This window comes from Malaya genurostris, chromosome 3 (genome assembly GCF_030247185.1).
Source record: "Malaya genurostris strain Urasoe2022 chromosome 3, Malgen_1.1, whole genome shotgun sequence".
Taxonomy (NCBI): domain Eukaryota; kingdom Metazoa; phylum Arthropoda; class Insecta; order Diptera; family Culicidae; genus Malaya; species Malaya genurostris.
This window is the reverse complement of record NC_080572.1, coordinates 214264694-214280621: the sequence shown is the minus strand read 5'-3', so window position 1 is coordinate 214280621 and position 15928 is coordinate 214264694. Positions and strand designations below refer to the sequence as shown.

The 15928-nt window shown below is 36.3% G+C and overlaps 1 protein-coding gene across 4 annotated transcripts in view; it reads right to left on the bottom strand.

Moving 5' to 3' along the window:
• Positions 1-15928, bottom strand: part of LOC131434773 (poly(rC)-binding protein 3) — a 731715-nt gene that overhangs the window by 43854 nt on the left and 671933 nt on the right. The window lies entirely within an intron of this gene.

Genomic DNA, 15928 nt, shown 5'->3' with positions numbered 1-15928 from the left:
GTCAATGCGGGACAGTTACATATCAGATGATATGAAGTACCATAATCGCATTCACACAAATCATACGAATAATACTCAACACGTTGAATAGTAGCCATGTGATAATTGAGTTTGCAATGTCCAGTCAGAGCTCTGACCAGAATACTGCAATGATGCTTGGAGAAATGCAGTAGACACTTTGACATTTTCAGATTTAAATCTGGTAGAAATGCTTTTGTCTGAGCGCAAGTTTGCAAGCTGCGCCAGTTGGTGGCATGTTTGGATGCAGCCCAAGAACGAATCTTGTGCTTCATCCAACTAGTTGAAAGTGGTAAAGCTGGTTCAGGACCAACGAAATCATTCGTTGCACCAGCTCTAGCCAACTCATCAGCCCATTCATTTCCAGTAATACCAGAATGGCCGGGTACCCATAAGAAGTAAACAGCATTTGAAATGCTGAGGTCTTCAATTTGAGTTCGACATGCGATCACTAGATTCGACCGTGAGTCATTCGAACTGAGTGCTTTTAAGGCTGCCTGACTGTCGGAACAAAAATAAATTCGTTTACCACAGATCCTCTGCTGAAGTGCCGATTGTACTCCACACAGAATCGCGTAGATTTCTGCTTGGAACACAGTACAGTATCTACCAAGTGAATGAGACTGCTCCAGCCTCATTTCACGACAGTAGACACCAGCACCAGCACGACCATTCAACAGAGAACCGTCCGTATAACAAACTATGTGTTCATCAAGTTGTCGTTCCAGACAACCAGACAATCATTCCTAACGAAGAGGATAGCTCACATTGAATGTTTTGAAAGGAAAACTGCATGTGAGATTTAGGTTATCAAAGGCACCTTCAATATCTAGGAAAACTCCCAAGCAAGATTGCTTTTGTGAGAAAGCTTTTTCAATGTTGTACACAACATCATGTAACAGGGTTGTAGTGGACTTTCCACGCTGGTAAGCATGTTGCATTCCATGTAGCGGATGCACGCCCAGACTAACATTCCTGATATAGTGATCTACTATGCGTTCCACTGTTTTAAGAAGAAATGAGCTAAGACTGATAGGCCTGAAACTCTTCGTTTCCTCATAAGTGTCGCGACCGCTTTTGGGAACAAAATTTGACAATTATTTCCTGCCAAGCTCTTGGAATATATCCTGTCGCAAGACTAAAAGTAAGTATTTTCTTCAAAACATGTTTGAAATGTTCATACCCTTTCTGCAGTAACACTGGGAAAACTCCATCCTTTCCAGGAGACTTGTACGCAGCAAAACTCTCAACTGCCCATTTGACCGATTCAATCGTCACAACGCTTCGAGCAAGGGCCCAAGAATCGTAACTATCTGAAAAAGTCTCGGGAAGAGCTGTCGGTGATGGATCCATACATCCTGGAAAGTGAGTGTTAAAAAGATAGTGAAGTACATCACTTTCTTCAGACAAGTGCTCACCATCTGAAGTTCTTAAGAAACTGACATTAAAGTACTTAGAGTTCTAAAGTAACTTATTTAATCTGCTAGCTTCGTTGAGACTAGAGACAAAAGTGAAACGTATTTGATTCATTTTAACTTTGGTCTTTATGTTACTTAAGAACAATTTAGTTTTTTACTCATTATCTATATATATATATATATATATATATATATATATATATATATATATATATATATATATATATATATATATATATATATATATATATATATATATATATATATATATATATATATATATATATATATATATATATATATATATATATATATATATATATAAATGGATGTAAGTTTGTATGTTTATAACGCGATAACTTCGGAACTACTGAACGGATTGCCACCAAACTTGGCACAGGTACTTCTTGTATTTCAGAGATGGTTTAGGGAGTATATTTATATGGGAGGGAGCGTAGCAAGTGCCATAAACAAGGGGGGGTCAGGGAAAAGTTCATATAACTTGACATGAATGGAAACGTTTTGAAGACCGTAGAACCATTTTGCATACCTTAGATATGACTATATGGGGGGTGGATGTAGCAAGTGCCTTTAAATAGGGGGGTGTAATGATTAAAACGCCATAATTCCGAAACTACTGAACGGATTGCCACCAAACTTGGCACAGATACTTCTTGCTCTTTTGAGATGATCATAAGCGTATTTCTATGGGGGGAGGGAGTGTAGCAAGTGTTCTTAACAGGGGAGCTTATGAAAAAATTCGTCTAATTTGACGAGAATCGATACTTTTTTAAGACCATAGAAACATTTTGCATATATTAGATATGATTATATGGAGGGTGGATGTAGCAAGTGCCATTAAAAAAGGGGGTGTGATGTTTGTAATGGCATAACTCCGGAATTACTGAACGGATTGCTATCAAACTGAGCACATGTACTTCTTGCTCTTCAGAGATGGTCATAAGCGTATTTTTATGGGGGGGGGGGAGCGTAGCAAGTGTCATAACCAAGGAGAGGTCATGAAAAAATTCATATAACTTGATGAAAACCGATATATTTTTTGAAGATCTTAGAAACATTTTGCATACCGTAGATATAGTTTAATGGGGGATGGATGCATCAAGTGCCTTTAAAAAGGGGGGTGTAATGTTTGTAGTGCCATAGCTTCAAAACTAATTAACGGATTGCTATTAAACCTGGTAAATGTACTTCTTGCTCTTCAGATATGGTTATAAGAATATTTCCATGGGGGGAGGGAGCGTAGCAAGTGTCCTTAACAAAAGTGGTCATTAAAATTATTATCTAATTTGACGAGAATCGGTACTTTTTGAAGACACTTTTTGCACAACTTAGATAAGATTATAAGGAGGAGAGGGTGTAGTAAGTGCCTCTAAAAAAGGAGTGCAATGTTTGTAACGGCATAACTCCGGAACTATTGCACGAATTGCTATAAAATTTGATACAGTTATTTCTTGCTCTTCAGAAATAGTCATAAAGGTATTTTTATAGGGGAGGAAGCGTAGCAAGTATCATTAACAAGAGGGGTCAAGAGAAAAAATTCATAAAATTTGACAAGAAACGATAATTTTTGAAGATCATGCAAACATTTTCCATACCTTAGATATGATAGATATGGGGAGTGAATGTAGCAAGTGCATTAAAAAAGGAGGATGTAACGGCATAACTCCGACACTACTAAACGGATTGCTATCACACAATCATAGCAGCTTTTTGCTCTTCAGAGATAGTTGTAAGGGTATTTTTATGGGGGAGAGAGCGTAGCAACTATCCTTAACAGGGGTCATGAAAAAATTTATTTAATTTGACGACAATCGATACTTTTTGTGCAACTTAGGGTATTCGTGTGGGGTGGATGTAGTACGTCCCTCTAAAAAGGGGATGTAGTGTTTGTAACGGCGCAACTCCGGAAATACTGAACGGATTGCTATCAAATTTGGCACAGATACTTCTTGCTCTTCAGAAATGATCATTAGGACATTTTCAGGGGGGGAAGTGTGTAGGAAGTGTCCTTAACATGAGGGGAGAGAGTGAATGACAAAATTTGAATAGAATCGACATTTAGACTAGAAGGAGGGGTTTTTGAAAATAAATTTAAATCTCTCATTTTTTATAAAACAAGAGAGTGGTAAAAATTTCAAGGTCGTATTTTTCTTTGAATAATTTCATAGGATCTGGTTCCATTTTGCCGGGGAATTCAAAGAGCCAAGAGAAAATAATCTTTATCTGTCTATGAACGCGAGTGTATTTAAGTTTCAGCATAACTACGGTGGAAATCGATATTTTTTGGAAAGCACAGATACACTACTCAGAGTAATCATGGAGAAGATCTGTGGTAAGTTCACTGAGAAAAAGGAAGTTAAATCAAAATAGATTATAAGGTTATTATGAGGGTGAGAGAGAACATGGATAGTGTAAATGAAAATTGATCGGGTTTTACGAAAAATTGGTACTTCTTTACGAGTACAGTATATTTCTAGCAACTGAGAGAGGTTCACAAAAATATTCTCAAGAGGAAGGGGAAAGTATTCTCAACATTCATCTGAATTGACGAAATCATACAATCAATGTGTATTTTATTATGTGAATTGAGAAAACTGTCGACTCAAGGTGATGGAAATAGGATTTCAACAACATTTGTATTAACTGAATCATTATTCTATAGGTTTTCCTCTCCGATGAACGACCAAAATGGTTAAAACCTTGGTAAAATAAACTATATAAAAACGTCGTTCTATAGTACGAATGTAGTTATGATGTTAAACAAACTCTCGTTATAAAATAATCATTATCAGATGGAAAATTTGGAACAATTCATGATGTCATGAAATTTTTATAAAGAGGAGGCAGTAGCAAGTGTTTCTAGCCATGGAAGCCAAAGGTATTGTAGCTATAATGTGATGAGGAAGTACGGAAGTACGTTACAAGCACATATACATATGAAACTCGGAGGTTACTAAGAAGGTATTTATAGAGTGAACGGTATTTTAAATGTCTCTAACAAAAGGGTTTAAATATAAAACTGACCCAATTTGTCGAGAATACCATGAAAATTATGATTATTGTGAGATCTGAGATGGGACACTGACCATTCGCAATCTGAACATGAACGGAGTATTGTTGAATCGGGTTGCCGTCTAAGTTATGTTCCACTACAGTCGGAGTAGTTCACTAAGCAGGACAACTTCGAGAATTTTTTTCGACCTTCCCTTCACGAAACAATTCCGAGCAACGCCGGGTAATTCAGCTAGTTTTTCATATTTCTCTAGCAAAATCAGTAATTTTAAGATGAATTGAAATTTCTCATGTACGAAACAGTTGTAAGATATGCATAAAGCATCAACATTTCAATTAAACTCGAAATTTGACAATGTATGAAGGTGACAAGCAATTATAAATACACTCTCCTACTCAGTGCTCGAACGGAAAATAGGTATAGGACGAAAAGACTAGTGTTTGATGAACAGAGATGTTTGGATTTATGGTCGTGAAACGGCTTAGGGTGGCGAAATGGTAGCGTGTATGCACGGAATGCATAAGAACGCAGGTTCGAGTCCTGTCTCTGAGGTTATCTTTTTCCAAAAAATAATCTTTTCTGTAAGTAACAAATTTCCAATATATGTTTTCACTCAGTCATTGCAAGAACTTAATGTCTGATCGCTTCCTGCGCAGAAATGTGACTGACCATTTTCGCTTAACCCATTATGAGACTTTCGATTTCGAGGTTGAAGCACTCCAAACCAGATTGCTCCCGTATAAAAGGAGGTATGTTTCTCAAACCACATGCGTTTTGTAGTTGAAGGTTGTAGTTTTCGAGTGGTATACAATATTCTGAGTGAACAAATTTTCGTTCACCTGCGTTTTTAAAGTCTTGAGTTACCAAACTATTCGGCAAATGAGATGAGTATATGTTAGATTAGATCTAACCTTGAAATCTTCAACGACATTCATTACAACGTCCAACGATCATGTGAAGATTAAAAATGATTTTTTTTCTGTCAATCCTAGCCATCAACGGTAATCTCTGGGTTCCGGCTCATTGCTCCATTCCTGGCAATGAAAGAGCCGATATTTTAGCCAAACGTGGTGCTATTGAGGGTGAAATTTATGAGAGACCAATTGCTTTCAACGAATTCTATAGCTCGTCTCGCCAAAGAACACTTGCCAGCTGGCAAGCTTCTTGGGATAGAGATGATCTGGGTCGGTGGATGCACTCAATTATTCCGAATATATCGACAAAGGCATGGTTCAGGGGACTGGATGTGAGTAGGGATTTCATTCGTGTGATGTCCAGACTCATGTCCAATCACTACACGTTAGATGCACATCTCCTTCGAATTGGGCTCTCCGAGACTAATCATTGTGCTTGCGGAGAAGGTTATCGGGATATTGATCATGTCGTTTGGACATGCGTGGAGTATCGTGATGTCAGATCTCAACTAATAAATTCTTTGCGTACCCAAGGTAGACTATCCAATATCCCAGTTCGAGACATTCTTGCTTGTCGTGACCTTTCATACATGAAACTTATTTATCATTTCATAAGGAAAATTGGAGTTTCAATTTAATAAAGGCCCCTTTTAAGACTTAGCTCCGATCCCAGCTGCGTCCATGAGTTCAACCAATAGCTAAATTAGAATAAAAATTATGTAATGATACAAACAAACTCGAAACAGTTTATGAAATTATCAACAAAATGTCAAAAAAAAACAGCTTATTTTATAACTTATAGAAGGTAATCGTTTGGTTCAAATAATATTTCCGAGTAGATTTCATAATTAATGACGAGTTACCTAAGATGATATTTAAGCTATAAGAGAATATGTTTTAATAAATTCAAAACGTTGTGACTTTGTTAGAATTAAATTAGGATAAGAATATTATGTAAAAGTGATGCTACGGCGAAGAAAAACTTATGTAAACTGCCTTAAGAAATAAACGTATTTATGAAAAAAAAAAATCAACGGTAATCAAATCATGCGAAAGCATAATTATTCATTCATGTCCAGATGGCAGCCAAAGAAAAAACTTTCGCACCTCGCACGAGTAAATAGCCAATATAATCCGATTCACCAAATCGTAACTTTTTAATTGGATATGCCAAGTTTGCTCACGTTCGGAAAAGTGTAAATCTCAGCTCGTTCCGATGTTTGCGATGATTTTTTTGCAGGGTTTCTGTATGCTGGGAATCATACCTGAACCATGTATGCGGCATTTCGTGGTTGGTATCGGGTGTGATTATTTGCATTGAGTGACCCTTCTGCCACCTCATTCATTCTACGTTTGTGTGTCTGGGTGTGTCTCCGTGTGTATGTGAATATGTGGGGGCAGTATGAAAAACAACTTTACGCTGTAAATCAGCTTCCAATTAGCGCAACATGGCCACTCGAAGAACGGAAAATACTGCCCACTTTTTTTCTGATGCTGCTTGATTGTATGTCGTTTTCACCCGGTGTCCTAGAAATGATGTTCGAGATGGGAACATGTTTGAATAGGGGAGAATGAATTCACTTGATTCTACATTGGAGCATTGCTCGCAGCTTTAGAAACAGATGACTTTTGTGTGTGTGTGTGTTTTATGTTTGTTAAGTTATAACCTATTCCAATGAAGTTAGTCAAATTGAATATAAAAGACCATTCACAACAGCAATGCAATCAGCACAAGTTGGTGGGAAAACATGTTCTTATTTCAGTCCATTTCAATCACATCAAATTTATGGGACATTCAGCTAGAAATCGTCAAAAAACTGTGTTCATTTTCATCGTTGCCATTTCGTAATCGGGCTTAAAATAGTCATTCATTAGATTGAATTCCTACTTGTGTTTAGTGTTAGTGTAAATGAGGTATCTTCACTCGTTTTGAATTTTTGTTTCGCTATTCATCGAGTATTCCTCGTTTTACATTTCTCATGTAGAAAGGTTACGCCATCACTGTGAAAACCGACTTTTGAACCGAGGCCCAGAGGGCCGAGTGTCATATATCATTCGACTCAGTTCGTCAAGTATGCAAAATGTTCATGTGTGTGTAACGTTTTTTTTAACTAACTTGTTTCGGAGATGGCTGAACTGATTTTCACAAACTCCCATACAAAATTCCTGAATATTATTTGGATCCGACTTCCGGTTCCGGAGTTATAGGGTAAAATGTGCAAAAAAAAAATAAAAATATGCGTTCTAACTTTTCTCATCGATGGCGCGACCGACTTTGACAAACTTAGGTTCAAATGAAAAGTCCTGTGGTCCCTTACGTAATTTCTGAATTTCAACTGGATCCGACTTCCGGATCCAGGAATATAGGGTAAAGTGAGTTAAAAAATTTATACCATCACTGAAAAGGGCGAAAACCATAAAAATAATTCTAAATGGACCTCAAATCTTCTCCAACTGATAGTTTTTATCAGTAGACGGTCAAACAAACCGATTTCGGTTATTTTTTTAGAATCGAAGGAAATTAGTATGATTGATATGAGAAAGGCATCATTACACCACTAAGTGGATTGAAACAGGTTTTATAAATCAATTTTGCAATAGAATGGGTTCTTAGCGTAGGAGCGAACACAATTAAATCAATTAAACCGCACACCATTATTTGTATGTCGAGAGCCGAAATAAAATTATGGTTGTTCTAGTAGGCTTAGAGGCACTCTATGGAACACCAGGAAAAACAACCGTTTTTCATATGTACCGCAATATGCGTTTCAGTGCAACCAATGAAACAATTGGTAATACCACTTAGCAACTTTTTTATTTCAAATCATGCAAAAGATAAAATCAATTATTGGATTTTTTTAGCAATAGAGATATTTTAGTGGTGTCTCAATAAAAATAAAAATACAAATCCCTGAAAAATATCATCGGTAAACTATTGCTGAAGATTGTACTCGAAAAAAAACACTTTTGTTTGTGTACAAATATTTATTGTATGGGTAAAAATAGAAGAAATTTTTGGTAACACTAGTTTAAAGTGTAACATGTGCGAAATTTTGTCACAATCTATCAAGTGGTTATCGAGATGGTTTCTAAGCAAAAAGTGAAATTATGGATGCGGTCGGGAAGAATCGGGGCCAGTCCCAAAGGAAGACTGCAAATCATTTGGGAAACGACAATTCGACCGTCCCACGACAAAAGGGCCTAACTGCAAATGACAGTTTATCTTTGTTTACTTTTTCTTTTACGATTTACCGAACAGATTTTATATTTCACGCTTTACTTTTCGCAAAACTTTCAAGGTAAAACTACAAGCTTTCGATTTATATTGAAAACTTTAGAGAATTTGCAATAATGGCTTCTCAATAATCAAAAGAGAAAGTAAACAAAGAGAGGCTCTCATTTGCAGTTAGGCCCTTTTGTCGTGGGACGAAGCAAAGCGACGAGATACAATCTCGTAAACGCATAGAAGCGCAATCCGGACCTTTCTCCTCGGAACTTGACAAAGAGTGTCAACACTTCCATCTGCTTCATCTGGCGGACAATAAACCGATCCAATCTACAGAATACAAAAGTCAAATCTCGCGCCAGAATTTCGCACCGCGAGTGGTTGGTGCAGCCGAAATGCAAACGAGACCTACATTAAAGCGGACACCAAGCAGATCCCCGGCCTGGATTTTTTCGTCGGCAAGTCTCGTATGGATGTTATGAAGAAGTTTCGAAGGAAGAAGATCGACAGATTTGCCAAGAAGTATTTGGTATGGCAGGCTATCTGTTGGTGAAACAAAGTCGTTCATAACGACCGGTAGCATCAATCGCTAAATATATATAAAGAAGAATGCCTCCAGGTTCAACGAAGGTGGCACTCTATTTTGGTCGGTTCTGGCATTACGTGAAACCGACGATAGAGTGGCACAAAGCCAACGATGTTGTTTTTGTGCCGAAGGAGGCAAAGAACTTCGCCAAATAGAACAATTCTAGGCGATTATGAAGCGAAGACTCTGAAACACAGGAAAAGATTTGACAAAACGACAAGGACTTGGAAAAAGAGTTGATGAAAGTATGTAAGGAAGATTGCGCAAGTGTTGAGCCGAATTTGATGGAATTCTGTTATGTAGAAGGTACGAGATTGAACTTTGCAAAAACATAGCTAATATGTTCTTTTTTATTTCCTGAGAGTATTTGTTTGTATGTTTCATATAACAATGAAAGTCTTAATGAAAATCTAAGGTCAAGTTATAAAATCGATGATTCACCAAAATCACATAAATTTTCTACCAGGGAGAAAGTTCGAACACAGGCTGTAATAGATTCGTTGGAGTCAAACGATGTCCAATGGAATCTTCGTAGAAGTAAGTCTGTTGATTGTACAGTTCGTTGTGAAACGCGGAAGTAGATTAAGGATCTTCGCCACAAACGCAACTTGTTGAATCTTCCGTCTCGTTGCAGGGTATCAAGACCTAACAGATGACATCGATCAGGGTGGACTCCAGACCAAACTTGCATTTTCCAGCAACAGACACACTAAGGAACAGTATAACGCCTTCAAAACTATGTGGATCCTTAAAGTGTCTGCAGATTTCAGCTATAAATCCGAGTTGTTTAGTTACCTTAGATATTAAAGCAGAACGATGCGGATTAAACGATTACTGCATTCAGTACAATACCAAGATCATTAGCACGATTAACTCTAGTAAGTGTTTGTCCTTCAATTTTGTAGTCGAAGATTAATGCAGAAAGTATTCGGTGAAATGTAATTACTTAACATTTGGCAACACTAATCACACCCTCCAAATTTACTCAGCAGTTTTACGATTAAGTACAGTTTCAAATCGACGGCGTAGATCAGCCTGCATCCATAACCTAGCAGTAAGGCGGCATCGTTAAAAAACAGTGCGAACAGAAGGGTACATATACTACTGCCTTGTGGGACTCCTGATTTGTTCGTAAACGGAGATTAAACTAAGGTTTCCAACTGTACTCGTAGAATTCGACCACACAAATAGGAACTCAACCATTTAAAGAGCTTGTGCGATGCACCAAATCGCAACAGTTTTCATAATAGAATTCGGTGGTCTATGCCAATGGTTCTCCAACATTTTTGGTCGAATTTTCCATTTAGTATACATTGTACTATACTATTATCGATTGAGCCTAGTTTCAATCCTACATGATTGAAGTAAAATGTTAAATCAACGTAAGCAAAACATACACCAATAGAGACACAGCAAAATCTCACATATCATTACCCAACCGGAGAATTAAACAGATTCAATAAATAAGGCAAATGCTTGATAAGTTTTTGGGTACGGCATTGGATTACAGGGGTGAAACTGAAATTTCGACCATACCGACCGGGCACAGTTGAATCATAAACTAAATTCTTTTCTACCGGTTAGTCTTCTGAGTTGTGTTTCATCACATCCACAGTAGTTCATTTGACCGAACGATTTCCCCTGATAAAAGAAGGTTTCGAATTTATAACAGTCACCAGTTTTTGGATCTAGCACACGGAACGACCGAATTTAGCTCTGCGCCTAATTTGTTTTACTGTTTTTGAGTTAGTTGTTCTAAACAACAAACTTGCCAAAATAACTAATAAATTAGTTGAAATTCAAAATTTACTTTGCTAAAAAAAAAACCTTTGTTTTCAAAGAATGTTATTAGTTGGGAAATATTCGGAACACAAACCACCAAACTTTCAATCCAACACGAAATTTTCATTACCAACTAATTTTGTGGTTGAGATCATAGAAGTTGACGCTGTCTAACTGTCACCATAACTGCTTAAAGACAGCACAAATAAAGCAAAAATGAAATTGGTTTGGCCGTTCGTACTACTATTTATATTTGGTTTTTGCTTTCGGAGTGCAAAAAGTTTTCAGTGAAAGAGTCACTGTCACACAATTCAATGAAGAAAATAGTGATTTTGAATAAAAATAGTTACGCTGATAGTATACTGACTGAGTTTCATTTTCGTTTATGTCTTTTCCGTAAATACAGCACGGGAAGCCGATATCGCATTTATACCTGCAAAATAGTAAGGACAATCGCAAATGCAAAAAATTTTCGGCAATAGTGTGCCATCTAGTGGCTAGTAGTCATTGCAATATAAACAATTTTTCGGTGACAGCTGCAAATGGCACAATCTAATGTTGGCTGTTATAATCAAGTAAAAAATTGACAATTCTCCGATTTTACCATCCACCGACGAAATCGGTAGTCTGCAAGATCGGTTGTATTCAAGACTGATTTCGTCGTGTATTGTCGACTGTTCTGATATTATATTTCATTATATTATTAACAAAAAAAAATCAAAGTGATATAAAAACAACGAAATGATAATCCCTTATGCAATATATGGCTACGGATGAGTGCGTTCATTTAAACATGTTTTTTTTCTTGTAATTCGGAGATACTGAGGAAATTTGTCAGCATTGTTAGAACTTATAATTGATTTCTAATACCTAGTTGAAATAGAGCAAAATTACACGAATTATTAAATGTGGTGTTTAAGATCAATATTTTAATATAGCTAATATCATTAGAAATATTATATTACATACATTATTTTTACTAAAATCAACTGCCAACATAAGTTCAAATAAAAAAAAAGTTGATATCAATAACAATTTTAGTAACATTCAACATTTTTAAATAGTTGTAATCACTACAACTAATGCCAAAACCAATAAATATTATTGTCTAAAACAACTAATCTTATCAATTGAAATAAAAAAAAAATGTACGAATTTAGGAACCCTTTCTGTTGAATTCAACCATTCATATTTGTTGAAAACAATATTTTATTTTGGTAAGTCAACAAACAAATTAGTTGAATGAAAATGGAGTGTGTCTTAGCTAAGAAATGACAGCACGTTGAATTGGTGAATTTAATTTAAAAAATTCAACTATGGTTCTAGCATTTTTAAAGGAATAAGGTACCAAATCCAAATTAGCAACAATAAAAATTTTTTAAGTTGTCCCAAAAAATAACTAACTAAAATCAGTGAATCAACAATTTTTTTCGCCAAAATGCTGATTTAGGTCTTTGTGTGCAATATTCATTCATTGCGTGCAATATTCTGCTTTAGGTGTGTTTTTGTGGCATATATGAGCTGTGTATTTTTCTGTCATAGTTTTCGTAAATCTTTCCACATTTATACAATCAGAAAAAAACATAATTTATACAATCAGAAAAAAACAACTGAACGTCAGTAATTTAGGTTTGCAAATTATCTCACTTACAAATTCCTCGATGCAAACATTGAATAACTTTGACATCGTAATTGCACCGATTTGTAGGTGAAGATTTTTATCAACAACTGTCTTCACTTATCATTCGGAATAGCTTACCGCACTTGAAAAATATCAGTAATAAATTGCACGGTGTTAGCTTAAACTAACAATAATTCAATAAAAATTTAATACATGTGCAAATATTTTTGTGGCTCAGTTGGTTATATGACTCCGTAAAAAATCTTGTTGTTTGAAATGCGTATTTACCGAAATTATCACCTAAAAGTAACTTTTTGAAATATTTATGATTTTCTTTATACTTCTTACGCGAACGAAAAAACCAAAACATTTGAGATCAAACAATTTTTTGAGGTTAAGGGCTGAGGACACTACCGTAAAGTGGTAGGTTTCTTGCTATTTTCCCGTTTCAAATTAAATTTTCTTGGAAACGGTGCAAAATATAGAAAAACCCACCTGACAATGTCTTTGAAATATAGTTGAGAATATTCTGTGGAATTTTAAGAATGATTCATTGAGTTGAGCGGTCGTGTTGTATTTTTTTCTGACTGAAGAACTGCTGAAAATTGGAACGCTCGGAAATGCATACCTCTACTTGTTCATCGAATATCTCGGCTTTGAAGGCTTGTATCATAAATCTACCGTGACAAAGTCTAGATAATTTAGTTTTGATGCGATTAGTACATAAAAACATATATGTTATCGCGATAAAAATAAAGTCTTGTATTTTTCTGTGAAACAAAGTCAGTTTCAATGCATCCACCATTTTTTTTCGCTTTGGTTTCCTGATAGCATTCTGAAAAAGGAGAGAGAAATAAAATTGACTCGACAAGGCTGTCAAACACACAGACATTCAATCTTTGTGAAAGTTGAATATTTTCTCATTGTTCATTGGAATCCATGTAATGTCCAACCCATACGATAGATTAATGTTATAAAACTTCTCATTAAAATAATAAAATGTATGCTGGCAACCCGGTACAGTTTGCCCATATACGAGAGAAATACGATGCACAAAGGGAATTGAACGAGCCACGTGGTCGATTTAAAACTCAACACGTGGCCCTGTGTCCTCGGACCTTAAGAGCAAATTCAGCAGATGCAAGATTCATATGGGGAGTTCTATAATATAATTGAAACTGAAACAAACGTATTCCTAGCAAGCCGTTTTAGTTTTATTTATTCCAGCAGTTCTTCTGTCAAATTCAAAACTGGTCTACGATGGCGTTCTATTTTTAGTATATTTGAAACACGAGTAAAACGCTGCTGGGGCTGCCAGTTTTTCTTGTTATAAAATTCAGGTTTAAATTTTGTAACTGACATAAATTATGCATCTAGAACTAGAACACTACTGAATATGCCCTAAATAGTTTATTTGAGATCAAACAGTTTATTTGCGACTCGCAGAATTTCAAATGGAAAATTGGGACATTTTAATTTTGATAAAAAGAAGGTGCATGATTGTGTTTATTATTTTTGCTAGTGTTTGATTCCATGATCCAGGCGCGTACCCAGAAAAAAAATTCGGGTGGTGTTTTTATAATATAGGGGAAACCGGCGCCAAATCACTTTTTAGAAATTGAAAAAAAATATCCATTAAAACTGGGTTTTTACCAGTCATCTCTATCGCGTCATTCCCAAACGCGTTTATAAAGTCAGCCCATGAATCGTAAGAATAGAAGGTGTATAAGATATTTAAGCTGACCTGTTTAACCACGTGTCCCTCTTGTATACGCACCTGCTATGATCGTAAGAAAAACTCGCAGTAAAAATCTTGTTCAGTAATAATTGAGTTTAATAATCTAACAATCTCAGTTTGGTAACTAAAACTACATTGAATTTGTCTTCTACAGGACATGTAGAATGAATCCCAATGAAAATCATTTCAATTATGTTTTATAGGTCAGAATATCAACTGGGAATCAGCTGCAGAACCTAAAAATTTAGAAAATGTCACTTAAACTACAGAGATGGCATTTCACTAGAGTGATACACCAGGGCGTAGGTTTCAATTAAACACTGCGGATACATTTGCTCCGCTCCACACAAAGAGGAAAGCGCACTTCTTCTCAGTGTCCAGACAGACAGACTTTGAGTGCGTGCTTGTGTTGAAAGAAGCTGGTGCGAGAGAATAACATTCTCTTCGCACGAATCGCTCTCACCTGCTCTCGCCTAAATACACCCAAGTGATCACTGGCGCGTGATGGTGAGCGAACACTTCTGTGAACTTCAATTAATAGAGAGTAGATCTGGCCTTGCTATGAAAAATTTGCAATGAAAACCGAAAATTTAACGATAAATTGTTTTATTTTGCTGATTTTGCGTTTCTTCTATGCAAACCATACACCAGAGTGCTCACCGGCGTGTACACCTCTTTGAAAGTATCTGCATCCACTTCAGAGAATTTATTAGCTAATGCTCTAGCACTTTGGTGCGATTCAGTGGAGGAGGTAAAAGTAAATAAACAAACGCACTCACGTTGCGTGCACACTTTACAACAGTGGTGTATATATGTGAAAAAGAAGAGCTCTCATTGAAGTTGTCAGTGCGAGGGGAGAAATTTTGCTGGCTCTTCTTCACACAGAGGAGATGGACATCTCTGCTTAAACATAGACATATATTCTTCATTTTTCATCAACTCAATCAACTTGTTTTGCAGTTTTGGTGAATCCGGTTGTTTTCTCGAAAACTCGAAAGTTTTTGTTTTAATTAAATTGATCAAATTCGATATTGATATTTACTTCTCGGTTGTGAAAATGTTCGTCCAAATTTTGCTTGTGCATTCCGAAAATTCACACTATTCACTCGTAAAGTTATCGAAATTGATAAATGAGGTCAAATTAACTGTTACTAATGCAATAAAAGTATTCGAAGATGTAATCTGGACAGCCAGTAAGTCCAGATCGAAAGCTGGATGTCGCAAAAACGCCGAAAAGAGGTGTCATCTGTTGTAAGCGGTACAGACGTGAATCGAACGAAAAATCCAGCAGGACTTCCGACTTACTAGAATTTTTTGACTCTGAATCGCGCGAAAAGCAAATCGCGCAAGAAGCTGATGAAGAATGATTCCAGGATACCGGTCGATGAAATTTTCATTAAGAACTTCGGTTTTTCAACAGCTTCTTGAACAGCATTATTCTACGATTACTAGAACCTGAGGAACCCTCACAAGATACCATAACTTCGCTAAATACACAGTGCGTCCATTAAGTTTTGAGACAGAAATCATATCTCAGTAGATAATAGCGCCATCTATGTGTTCGAACGCGCATTTTAAAGCTTGAACCTGT